The 7,782-nt window shown below is 53.3% G+C and overlaps 1 protein-coding gene across 1 annotated transcript in view; it reads left to right on the forward strand.

Moving 5' to 3' along the window:
* The first annotated feature begins 157 nt into the window (after nucleotides 1-157).
* Nucleotides 158-7,782, forward strand: part of DIDO1 (death inducer-obliterator 1) — a 45,096-nt gene continuing 37,471 nt past the window's right edge. The window contains exon 1 of the mRNA XM_024750156.1: nucleotides 158-289. The gene's annotated coding sequence lies outside the window, so the exon portion shown is untranslated. The remainder of the gene's footprint in view (nucleotides 290-7,782) is intronic.

Raw genomic sequence — 7,782 nt, forward strand, 5'->3', positions numbered from 1 at the left:
CACTTCCCGCGAAATCGCGAGATTGCAAGCCGACAGCCAATCAAGGGCTCTCGCGAGGGTGCGGGTCGCGGCGGCCGCCCGGAAGCGCGGGACTCCAGCTTCCGTCCTTGCGCAGAACTCCTCTCACGGCGCCCTGGCTCTACGGATTGGCGCGAGAGTCAAAAGGCGGTGGCCGCCTCTGGATAAGATGGCCGCCGTGGAGGCGTCGTTGTGGGGGAACTTCGAGCCGGGACGGCGACATCTGGACTGAGTCGGAGGCTAAGGTCTCGGCGTCCCTCCAGTCGTTTGTGTGAGCCCGAGGGCATGGGGCGGGAAGGGGGGACAGGCGCCGGTGCTCCGCGCAGCCCAGAGGCGGGGTCCTTGCCAACCCGGTGCTCGCTTTCGCGCAGGCCCGGGAGGAGCCTCCCGAACTCGGCCGGCGGGAGCTCTCGGTTCCGACGGTTGGGGCAGGTTCCCGGGCACGCGACCGCGGCGGGGAGCGCGCACCCGCTCGCTGCCGCCTGAGTCAACCCGGACGGGCCTGCCTTCGGGGAACCTCCCGGGGGCCCGGGGGCCTTTTCCGCCTGTGGTCCCTGCGGCGCGGGGCCTAGTGGTTTTTCCCGCCCGTGATCCCTGCAGTCCCAGGCCCTGTGGTCTTTACAGCCCGTGGTCCCTAAGCCGCGCTCGGGTTGGGCGGGGACTGCAGGCCTGTGCGACAGGGGCCCCGAGGTTCTGCGGAGGGTGTCCCTGCGCCGCGGCCGGGACCTGGTGGTCGCGGAGACGCAGAAAGTCCTTTGCGCGTTTATTTGGTTATTACTGTCCGTCTGCTGGAGAAGAGCGCAGACTCCTTCAGATCAGGGTCTCGTTTTCCCGTTTCTGGAGAGTAAAGTTAAAAGATTTTGGAACCCTTCAGGAAGGAAATTGAGGGGCAGCCCTTTACTCCATGGGATGAAGTCCAGTGCCCTCCTGAGTTAGAATTCGGGGCTTAGTTGGTTTCTTGTGATTGCTGGGGAGTGAACTAAATAACGTGGAAGTGGTATGGGACTTCTTGCAGAAAGTAAGTGGAATTTGGCAAATAGGTTTGACAGTGACGACTAATTGTGGATATTTTCCATTAGGGTTAGTCAAATGAGCTAAATCTGCAGGTCCAGAGCTTTGACCAAATCTATTTAAAACGCAGGCGCAAATGCAGTATATGTCTGTAATTACATCCTCTTCAAGTACTTAATCCTATAAACAACTTTAGATGTCAACTTTATGATGGGCGAGGGGGTGCAGATTTTAAAAATTCTTTTCAAGGGAGCAAAAATCTGGTGTCATAAGAGGCTAGAGGGTTCTAAAGAAGGTTCATCTGTGCCTTCTATGCGGGTCATAGGTTAATGGCCCGTCACCCCCAGAAGTGTCCTGCACAGCCTGAATTCTGTCTAGATACTGGCTGCTTTTTGAAACCCACACTTCAGGCAGGATCATCTCTCTTTGTCCCTGGCCCCCTCTTCACACCCACCGGCAACTCTCCAGTTGCCTGTGTAGAGTGAGCACAGCTGAAAAAGCCTCACCACTCCTACCCTGATTCTGGACTCACCAGGGTCTCTCACCTCTGGGCTCTCAGGAGCTGGGTCTGCGTGCAGCGCTCCTGAGGCCAACTCCTGGGAGTGGGGACACCATCCCGACAAGCAGGATGTCGTGGCACCCCTTCGTGTTCACGTGGTCCCTAAACGATTCCTTCGTTGCCTTCAGCACACCGTTCTATGTCACTGGTGCCTGTTAGTGTGTCACAGTTCACCACCACCAACACATGACCTTCATAAGAGCTGAAGCGGCTAGGATGTGGCAGGGGTTCTGTAGATACTTGCTGAGAATGTGGAGGAATAGATGAGTGAGGGTGAGGACCTTCGCTAGAAGCAGTCTCAGCAAAAAAGGACAAAGGACGGGAAGTTAGTCCCAGTGGAGTGAGAGCAGAGGAGGAAGTCGAGAATGGCGCTCGGATGTGTAGCCTGGTTGGTGGAGTCGATGGTGGCACCAACTGAGGAAGAGCCGGCAGGGTGAGGAGTGAGATGGGAGGAGGGAAGGGGTGGTTAGGGGCCCAGAGTGGACCATGGAACGCTGGAGGGAACGATGAGGCTGGAAGTGCAGGTTTCTTGGTGACACCTCGTGAGAGTCCGTAAACGTATTACTTGGAGGAAGTCCCTGGAGAGGAGGAGCAGGGAGGAAGGGCCGGAGCGCTGCTGCTGGGCTCTCCAGCAGCCTCGGGGCGCAGCTTCCAGCAGAGCCACTGGCTGGGGCGGGCCACTTGACGTTCACCAAAAGCTGCCCTTGTGACAGGGCAAGAAGTTCGGTGAGCCGATGAAGGCGGAAGATGTCAGATCGCAGTGAGCTGAGATGGGGTGGGGTATCTAACACTGAGAGGCGCTAGGGCCCTGCAGCATGTGTGCAGAGGAGCTCGCAGGTGGACTTGGTCACGGGAAATGCTAAAGCCATGGGGTTCGATGGCTGAGGGGGAGGCCGGTGTGTCGGAGAGAACCCTGGGCTTCGGGCTTGTGCCTTTGGGTTCCCAGGGCCGGGCCGCCACTGAATGGGGACACCAGAGGAGGGCCAGGATCAGCGGGGAGCTCAGAAGTCAGGAGCTTGTTTCGCACGCGTTAGGCTTTGCGGTGCGTTTGAGGCATCTAGTGGAGAGGTTAGGGGAACAGATGAGTGGATGGTAAAGGACAGACGCACGGGCCAGGAGGGCGTGAGGCCCCGGATGAAGAGTACACAGTGAAAAGAGAGACGGCCTGGGCCGAGCCCTGAAGACACCCGCATGCAACAGGGGAGCGGGGAGCAGGAAGCAGCTGGGGGTGCAGGGCCACGTTGGTCATCATCTGGGGCAGTGAGCAGGTTGACCAAGATTTCAGCCCCTTGGGGTGGTTGACTGACTTCGCGATAGGAAGGCGGGGGCCCAGAGCTTCTGCTCTTCTCCAAGCCCTGATGGAGAGTTTCATTCTGACAGATTAACAGTTCTTTTTTCTCTCTCTTTGTAATTGGTTTTCTTTTCTTTTTTTTTTTTTAACTGAGGTATAATTGATGTACAATATTATATGTTGCAGATGTACAAGGTAGTGATTCACAGATCAGCAGTTCTTTAAAGAGAGATGTTAAGGTTTATTAGTTTTAAAAGAGCAGGCAAGAGTTTTTAAAAAAGGAAATGCAGGGCTTCCCTGGTGGCGCAGTGGTTGAGAGTCCGCCTGCCGATGCAGGGGACACGGGTTCGTGCCCCGGTCCAGGAGGATCCCACATGCTGCGGAGTGGCTGGGCCCGTGATCCATGGCTGCTGAGCCTGCGCGTCCGGAGCCTGTGCTCCGCAACGGGAGAGGCCACAACAGTGAGAGGCCCGCGTACCACAAAAAAAAAAAAAAAAAAAAAAAATTAAAAAAAAGGAAATGCGTTTTGAGAATAAAATACACAGTGCTCCTTTAATAAAATCCTGGACTGTTCAACAACCTGGGTATCAGCCATGTTTTACAGAATTGCCATATTTTGGAGGGCGTTTCTGTCTTATTCTCATACCCTCAAAGCATAAAATCAAACCCCTACATGCTGGAGCTCTGCTTTCCAGGGGATTTGGCAAATCAACCCTGATTCTTCAGGATAAGCTGATTGGTTGTTGCTGCTCGGAATCGTTACCACAAGTGGGCAGTAAACTCCAAAAAGTCAGTTCCCATAGCCTTAGCTTCACACGGTATCTTGTCTTCAGTTTCTCTGTGAAGCTGTTGGAAGGAGTAAGGAAGACTGTTGTTACTGTTTAGTTCTGCTGCATGTATTCAAGACCCTGTGAAGCACGTGTAATGGGGTCTGAGATGGTCGCCTTCCCCCTCCTTGCGGGATTGTATTTCCCTTTCTCGATTATATCACTAAATCAGAAAGCACTGGTTTCGTCATAGGTTTCTTTGGATGGGTAAAGTCATATTTTAGAGTAATAGTTATCTTGACCTTTTAACTCCTGCAGAGGTTGTAACGTAAATTGAGTCCAGCCCGGTGCCACCTGAAACGCTTGGGGTGGGGTGGGGGCCGGACGGAGGGGCACAGGCAGCGTGCTCACAAGGCTACCAGGCAGTGCGCTGCTCGCAGACTGTCTCTGCTGAATTTGACCCTTCCCTTCACACCTGGCTGGTTAGGGCTTTGATGCACACATTGGAGATCCATACAGACACATGCACGTGTATGTATAACCGCCTATAGCGTACCCGTGCGTAGCTGTATATCTGTATATGCTTTGAGGGGTTTCTGGTTTCTGCTGGTTTTGGTGGTTTTGTTTGGCGTGAGCCCAGTTCTGATCACATGTCTGACTTGGGAGACGGGAGCACTGAATGAGGATGAGGCACTTTTTCAGTCGATACCCATGCGTTCTTTTAAAAAACACTCGCCAAATTGATTTTTCTTTTTTGACTTTAAAGTCCTCTTATATTTACTCTTTTAAATGTTTTTACTTCCCATTGAACGAGAGGAGCTTTGTATGTCTGACAGACTCCCAAGATCTGTCACTTTTCTGTGTAGTTGTAAAAGGCAACATTCTTGTCCTCCTACCTTCTGTAGACAGATTTGGGAGATCCTGTTTCTCCTTGGATTTCTAAATTTCAGAAGCAGTTGGTTCAATTTGGAACTCAAAACTATTTTGGTATTGAAAAGGGTAATTTATGGGTATTGATTTCATTGAAATCAGGGATACCCCAGAATAAAACCTTTTGGGTATCCTTTTGAAATTCCTAATAGCTCAACCTGTGTTACTCTTGGTATTTTCTTCAAATACTCTTTTCTCATTTTTACCATTTTGTTTTTGTGACCCAGGCAAGAGCAGGAATTTATACATTTTTTTTCTCTTTTGGACAAATCCGGGAAGCCACTGTTAGACCTGACTTTCAACTATCTTTCACTTTTCAAGTATTTTCTTTCAGAAAAAACGAATCTCTTAAATTGTAGGCGGTACAGCTATTTGTCGCTGTGTGCCTGCCCCTGAGGCCCCACAGGCCAGGTGCGGGCCGAGGACTGGTGTCAGCGGCCCTGCCCTGGGCCCTCCCGTCTCAGTTGACTGTTGTCTCCCAGCCTGTGGAGGTTCCTGCTCACCAGCTGCCCTAGGAATTCGGTTCAGACCTGTGGGCTTGTTTCTCCCTTTTCCTGTTACGTACTTTGTGGTATGATGAGGGTAAATGGTGTATCTGGGCACAATGCGGTGGTGGATCCAGTACACCAAATGGTTTTTCTGCTTTACTCTTAAACTGCTTTTCTGTCAAAATCTGTGAAAGGCGTTGATTTTTCTGGCTTTTTCATTTGGTGTGTTCCTTTAGAGACTGCTAAGAGATGAAACCAACCAGAAAAGAAATACACTTTTTATGCCTTATACTTTTTAAAATATTTCTTCTGAAGTTAACTTTATTTACTTTTCACTAAACTCACGGGAAAAAGTAGACGTCTCAGAGTTACAGGAACCACCCTGAAAGGCAGGAGTAACAAGCGTTGTTCTGACATCTGAGCCCTGCAGCCCATGACCCCTGGGTCAGAGGGCACCTGTGCGGTAGCTATTCTGAAGAAACCCTGAGGGTTTTCCTCCAAACTGCTGGCCGAGGCTAGGGAGGAGGAGCTAAGGGGGGTCCCACCTTGACTTTGCCCCCTGGCTTCTTCTCTCCTCCCTGGCATCTCTCCTCTGCCCCAGGCCTGGGTCTGAGTTTGGGTCCAGGTTCACTGGGGACCTTGCCCAGGGCCAGGCAGTGGCCCCACCCTAGACCTTGACTACCCAGCCCCTTCTCTGCCTGCCTGCTGGGAGGGCGCTGGCTTGCTTGCTTGCCTTTGAATTCCAAATGAGAGTAGCAATAAAGCTGCTTGGCTGTCACCTCGCCCAGACGCACCTTGCCTTGTCTCTCAGGGTTGCACTTGACTGCAAGGAGAGGGGTGCTCTGCTCAGGACCCAGCTTGCCAGTAGGCTTTAACTCAGGGGTGAGAAGAGGCTGAACGCCAGGAAGCGGTCTTGTAAAAGGATTGCTGACTTTTCCAGATGTGCTTTTCTGCTTTTATAAATTTCCTCCGAATTGTCCATGGGTATTGGTGGCAGGACCTGGTGTCCACACACGTTGGGCAAGCACCAATCACACATTTTCTCAAAGACTGAAACCCCCTTGAGTCCTGGAAGCCTATTTAGCTTCCTGCTCCCTCCTGCCATCTGAGCTACTCGTGTTGTCCCCTGAACTTTGGGATTTTTCTTTGTGTATTTGGGGTATTTAGGAAAGAATCTGAAACAACTGGAGACTCCTTTTTAATCTGTTTGTTCCTCTGGGTATAAGTTTGTTAGGAGAAGGTATTCCTTAGCTAGTAGACTTCAACTAAAAAGTATCCAAACTGAAGTTCCAGAAATGCCTTTTTTACCAGGGAAGAGCAGCTCCCGTGAGGAGTGACAACAGGTGAACTGGAGTTACCTGAAGAGGTGGGAGAAGGGCGAGGGCCTGACTCCTCCCACAGGTGGCAGGTGCCCCTGAGCCTGGAGGCTCATGGTCAGGGCTAGCTCCTGCTGGGAGATCAGAAAGGGAGGCGCAGTTACAGGGCTGGTGGGGGCACGGTTTCCTTTCCTTTGCTGCCCGAGAGCCCTCCTGAGACCCCCAGTACTGCAGTGATACAGCCGGGGCTTCCCCTCTGGGCCTCCCTTCTGTCCACTGGGCTTTCCACCCGGAGCTTCCTCCTGTTCCACTGGCAGCCCGGTCCTCTGTGTCTTTCGTGCGTCCCAGCACCCGCCCGAAGCTGCAAGCCAGTTAAAACCTTGTAGAAAGACATTACTGCTGGGTTTGCTTCATGTAAAGATTTTCAGCTAAAGAGGCTGGGTGGGGTTTCCCCGTTCCGACTCCCATTTAGGGAGCCCTTTGCAGGGAGGCCATCTGTGAGCTTCCCCTGCACCCCAGCATGAAGCCCATTTCACACACAGGTTACCCACTTACACACTGCTGGTTCAAGCCAGTTCGAACTCTGTCTGGTTTATGAACTTCTCATACACCCATCTGGAGCAAACCTGGAGACAATCAAGATGCTAAGAGTGCAAGACTCATACTTGTGAGAGGCCGCGGAAGCAGTCCTGATGGAATCAATCAACAGAAACAAGCTGTGTTGGATTCCTTTGAAGAAAATGGACAGTCTGCGAACCTGGCAGGCCGTGTGATCTTCAGAGATGTTTATTTAGAAGCACACCTGCTCCCAGGCCCCTGGTTCTCACGGAAGCACCTGGCAGTCCTCTGTAGAGTCACGGATGGAGCTTTACTGCACACAGGGCAGTTTTCTGCTTTTTGCCCAGCGGTTCCTGCTACTAAGGAATGTGGAAGCAGGGAGCTGTAGCGGCAGCGATGGGGACAAAGGCCCTCGGCCGGGGAGTTACTGTCCTCGGGGGCCATTGTCCAGTGTCCCAAGGTAGCAGGTGTTTCCCCCCTGAAGCCTGTTTGTTGAGTATTTGGGGATGGGCAAGTGCCCTGCAGCCCTCGTGGGCAGGTGTGCCCGGTTGAGTAGGCGGGGGCGGCCCGGGCACTGAGCTCTTTGGCCCGTGGGGAGCGGGCTCGAGTCCCAGAGAAGCTGGGAACGCAGTCTGGTGGGAAAGGAGCCATGCGCCTTGCTCCTCCATCCTCTTCCCGGCCCCTTTTGGGGCCCGGGTGGCCAGCCGACTGGAGCCGCGCCGCCTGTGCTCTCAGCTTTGGCCCTATGACTCGGGAACGGCGCGGCGCAGGGCAGGGGCGGGGCCTGGGCCGGGCTCCTTCCTCCGCCAGCCGCGCGGGGGCGCTGCTGTCGGGGCGCGGCCGG

The sequence above is a fragment of the Neophocaena asiaeorientalis genome, unplaced genomic scaffold (genome assembly GCF_003031525.2).
Source record: "Neophocaena asiaeorientalis asiaeorientalis breed wild unplaced genomic scaffold, Neophocaena_asiaeorientalis_V1.1 scaffold606, whole genome shotgun sequence".
Taxonomy (NCBI): Eukaryota; Metazoa; Chordata; class Mammalia; order Artiodactyla; family Phocoenidae; genus Neophocaena; species Neophocaena asiaeorientalis.